The following is a 4,649-nucleotide window of genomic DNA, read 5'->3' as shown; positions in this document are numbered from 1 at the left end:
TAACAAATTAACAAAATAGCAAATTAACAAATTAACAAATTAATAAATTAACAAAATAATAAATTTTCTATAAACTCTAATTTTATGTTTGTTTTATTATGTTGTCTTATTAATTCTGAAGTGTTTGGTCAAAAATAAAGTATTATAAAAGATTATAAAGCACATAAGAATATGTACTAGACTATCTTAAGTAAAATCATTCATAAAAAATTGATTATACAATTACTTTCCAGGAGGTTACTGGACAGTGGCCCTTCGGATACTATTGGTGTCAGGTACAGCCATAGGGAAGTTGCTTTAAAGGGACAATGAGCTACTTGCTCGATTTACAACGGTACCCTATAAACTATATGTTTTGATCAAAAAAGTGGAAAATGCAGTTATTTGCAGTTTTTATTTCAAACAATTTCTTTATACTGTGCACTGTGTACATGTAATCTTTACAAATGTACAGTGTACTATATAGATACTTACTAGGCTCTTCATGTTCTACAGTGTACTGCGGAATGTGGACATACATGTTTCAGTGTAAAATTTAGATTAACTCTGACATTGATGAACTTTGTACTATTTAGATACATTCTGCTCTTGATGTACTGCAGTGTACATACAATGTGGACTTTTTAGATACACTCTGTCATTGATGTACTGTGTACGTACAATAAACTTTTTAGATACACTCTGTCATTGATGTACTGTGTACGTACAATAAACTTTTTAGATACACTCTGTCATTGATGTACTGTATACATACAATTTGTACTAGTTAGATACACTCTGCCCTTGATGTATTGTGACATACAATGTTCTATTCAGATACACTTTGCCCTTGATGTACTGTGTACTTAATACTGTGCATAATGTTCGTATAATGTACTATTTTAGATAAACTCTGCCCTTGGTGTACTGTGAACATGCAATGCACTATTCAGATACACTCCGCCCTGAATGCACTGTGTACTGTATACTGTGTACAATGTACATGCAATGCACTATATTTAGATACACTCAGCCCTTGATGTACTGTGTATTGTATGCTGTATACTCTGCACTGTGTACATAGAATGTCCTATTTTGATACACTCAGCCCTTGCTGTACTGTGTACTGTGTACTGTGTACATACAATGTCATATTTATATACACTCTGTCCTTGATCTACTGTGTACTGTACACTGAGTACTGTGTACTGTAAACATACAATTGGTCCTATTTAGATACACTCTGTCCTTGATGTACTGTGTACTGTATACTGAGTACTGTGTACTGTAAACATACAATGTCCTATTCAGATACACTCAGCCCTTGATGTACTGTGTACTGTGTAATACAATGTCCTATTCAGATACACTCAGCCCTTGATGTACTGTGTACTGTATACATACAATGTCCTATTCAGATACACTCAGCCCTTGATGTACTGTGTACTCTCTATTGTGTACTGTGTACATACAATGTCCTATTTAGATACACTCTGCTCTTGATGTACTGTGTACATTTAATGTCCTATTTAGATACACTCTGCCCTTGATGTACTACTGTGTACTTCTTCAATTCTTCATCTCTGCCTAATAGCATTGGACAGATATTGGTAAATCAAAAATTCTAACAAAAAGGAACTCACATTTCTATATCTTTGCAACCGTATGTATGTTTTTAAACTTTAAATCATGTCAGATGAAATAGATTAAGTTTTAAATAACTTTTGCGCGTTGTGCTAATTTCTTTTAGATATCTCGTGGGTTAACTATTTCCTATTTTTAAGATGAAGCTTTATAAGTTGGCTCAGAGATCACAAATTCTTTTTATCATAATCTAATCTAAAAACAAAAATGTTATACGTCAAAATGATAAAAAATTACAAAATACGTTGTTAACATTTTCAATGAAAAGAGAGAACGAAGAGGATATTAATTCCATAAATTTTACAATATTATATATATGTATTTACTAATCAAGCCTGTAGCTGAATATTAGTTTTAACTTGAAACTTCATTTTAAACTTTGCCTGAATCAAACTTTCTGGTTAGTAATAGAAACTCTAAATCTGAAATAGAAAACTGGATTGAAGAGGAAACTTGAAGTACAGCATTATCTCTGTGTTATTGCTTAAATTTCCTCTTGTGGAAAATTAAAATTTTTGAGTGAAATACCAATAGCCGGTCTGTCCCTTTAAATGACACTCAATAAATTAATAAATTTCAGAGTGAAATACAAATTCATCCTTTTTGCGTTTTGTTTGATTACATATTTTTCAAGTAATCCGTAGGTACTGAGATCAAAGCTTGGTCCCGAATTTGATTTCTCTGCATCCATTAGATTAAAACTATATTTGGACAGCTGCGATAAATCAAAATGAGAATACATAATACTTTGATTGTTTGTCTAGTTGTATTTTAAGTGGGACTTAAGAGACGGCTTATGGAATCAGAATGAAAAAAATTTTCCCTGAAACAATTTTCAGCTTTGAAAATCTACGACATTTTTGTAGTTATTGTTCCCCAAATAGAGCAACAATAACAAGTTAAAATCAAAGATGGACACGAAGCGCCCCGGAAGCTCAGTTGATGAAAAATTAAAATTGTGAAGTTGGTCTTCTGGTAAATCTAGTTTTCTATCCAGCCACTTAATTGATCATCCTCAATTCAACGCCTGGAGGAGTCAGACTTATTTCTTTTCTTTTGTTAACCCTTGGACAAAAGTCTGGTAGGTGGGAAGGTACCTAAATGCATAACTAGCACAACTAAAGATACTATTATTATTGTATATTTTATTCCAATTGATAAAAACATTGCCGAATATAAAGTGTATGTGAACCCCGCTAGATGGTATGCGGGACTGAAGTATATTCTCCAACTCCTTCTTTAAGTACAATTCAGATAATCTTCCTGGTTTAAACTCGGTTCCTGCTTCATCTACGCATTATTGAACTTGGTTCATACAATACACAAGTTTTTTTTTTGGATTTTCTAAATAAATTTTACGAAAATCAAAAGTTTCAAGCACAAATTTTTGTAATTCTGAACATACATAAACCTTCACTGGGCCACGTGAGGTACCAAAATAAATTTAGGTCGGATTGGTTTAGTCATTTATTGACAAACAAACACGTACCTAGACAAGTAAAATATATTATATGCATATATAATTTTATAAAGAAGGTTTTTGGACAAAAATGGTGAAAGTTCTAACATTTAAAACTGTAATCTTATAAAAGTTTGCTTTCACCATGCAACATTATATTCCTCAGAGAAATAACATTTAAGAAAACACAAGCCCGAAACAATCGTTGTAAACTGTTTTGTTGGCGCCATATATAAATAGTAATTGAAAGAAGTTCATTTCAAATTTTCCCCTTAAAATATCAATAAATATCATCTCATTATTTAAATAGTTTTTTTGGTTTCACAAATCAACGCAAACAGAAATTAGTTCAGCCCAGCATGAAAAAAAATTAACTTATAAGCTTTATCCCTTCCCTCCCTTCAATATTTCTTGAGAATTCTGAAAGTTTTAATTCTTATTTTATAACTCTAATTAAATTGAAATTAAAATTCTTTTATCTAACGAATCTTCCATTAAATCCTACTTTTCCCATGAGTTAGGCCGGATTCATTCCATAATTAAAACTGATTGAAATAAAGCTCTGTTTATCTTTTATTATTTTGAAAGAACTTTCACTTTTTTAATTCATTTTGAATGTATGGAATATATACAGAATTATATCATAGATTAATAAGCAATAACAGACTAGGTGTCATGTTTTCAAGATTTTTTGTTAAAAATTACCTTTAGACAGAAGCCCAAAGGAGTTACGCGTATGCTCTCTCTTTGTCTTGTCATTCAACGCAACATACGCGTAACTCCTTTGGGCTGCTGCCACGAAAAACCCCCTAAATCTTGAAAAGACGACATCTAGTGTTTTATCTGTTATTGTTAATCGATCTATGAATTTTTTGAATCTATCAAAATAGTTTTTTTAAATTAATACTGTTCCTTACTTCGACTAATTTTTTTTCAGGTCGATAACTAAGGCCATAGAATACGTCAACTGGAGGTAAATATAAACATATTAAAACAAAAATACAGCGTGAACCATTAAACTGTAGAATATGAAGACGACATTTATGCGGTCTTAAGTGATATTAGATGAAGCTAATACATTTCAGCTTTCAAATCAAATTATTAGGTAAAATGGGTCTGTTTACACTGCACAATTGTTGTGTTTAATGTTTTTTGGACTGTTTAAAACATGACAGTCGTATTTCTCTTCCACAGTTTTATAGGGCACACTGTAGGATTTATTTTCTAAATTTGTTTGGATTTGACAGACAACACAAAGTTGTTCCTGCAAAGTTTTTTCTGTTGTAGATATTTTTAACAACGAAATTGCTTGTGGTTTAAAGGGACTTTTTCAACCTTGTGGTTTAATGGGACTGCTTTAATCTTGTGGTTTAAAGGGTCTGTTTTAAGCTTGTGGTTTAAAGGAACTGTTTTAAGCTTGTGTTTTAAAGAAACAGTTTTGAATTGTGGATTAAAGGGACTGTTTTAAGCTTGTGGTTTAAAGAGACTGTTTTAATCTTGTGGTTTAAAGGAACTGTTTTAAGCTTGTGGTTTAAAGGGACTGTTTTAAGCTTGTGGTTTAAAGGGA

At 31.6% G+C, this 4,649-nt stretch overlaps 1 long non-coding RNA gene across 1 annotated transcript; it reads left to right on the top strand.

Annotated features, from left to right (window-relative positions):
• Positions 1 to 212: 212 nt before the first annotated feature.
• Positions 213 to 4,107, top strand: LOC111717584 (uncharacterized). The gene is made up of 3 exons (XR_002768827.1): positions 213 to 275; positions 1,513 to 1,589; positions 4,020 to 4,107. It is a non-coding gene; the product is annotated as an uncharacterized LOC111717584 (long non-coding RNA).
• The last annotated feature ends 542 nt before the right edge of the window (positions 4,108 to 4,649 follow it).

The sequence above is a fragment of the Eurytemora carolleeae genome, unplaced genomic scaffold, assembly GCF_000591075.1.
Source record: "Eurytemora carolleeae unplaced genomic scaffold, Eaff_2.0 scaffold2786, whole genome shotgun sequence".
NCBI classification, from domain to species: domain Eukaryota; kingdom Metazoa; phylum Arthropoda; class Copepoda; order Calanoida; family Temoridae; genus Eurytemora; species Eurytemora carolleeae.
Note: the sequence above shows the minus strand (reverse complement) of the source record. Positions and strands in the feature narration are given on the sequence as shown.